Genomic DNA, 435 nt, shown 5'->3' on the forward strand with positions numbered 1-435 from the left:
GGGAGAGGGAGGTCAATGGGGGGGAAAGAGAGACTCATGTAATACTTAAAAAATGAATTTAAGTTAAAAAGGAAAAAAGAATGCTCATGTAGGATAATAAACAATAATTTTAAAAATAGATGACTTCTTTCTAAATTTCTGGAAAGAGGTTCGAAAGGAACAAGACACGGAGGCTCTGTCCGGGGTCATTGCTCCCCGTTTTTCAGGTTTTCAGGCCGAAGTTGGGAGGTTTCAAGAGGAGCAGACAGTGGCGGCCGCCTGGCTCCCGGCCACACCCTGTTTCCTCGGCGTCCTGCTGGGCGTTGTTTTGCGGGGAACCTTGTGATGGGGGTGCGGCACGGCTGAGTCAGGAGCTGCGTGGCAACAGCGTTTTCCAGAGTCCAAAGTGCCCAAGGGCCGAGGAGGGAGGCGAGGGCAAGAGGAGGAGACGGGCTC

This window comes from Myotis davidii, unplaced genomic scaffold (genome assembly GCF_000327345.1).
Source record: "Myotis davidii unplaced genomic scaffold, ASM32734v1 scaffold43, whole genome shotgun sequence".
NCBI lineage: Eukaryota > Metazoa > Chordata > Mammalia > Chiroptera > Vespertilionidae > Myotis > Myotis davidii.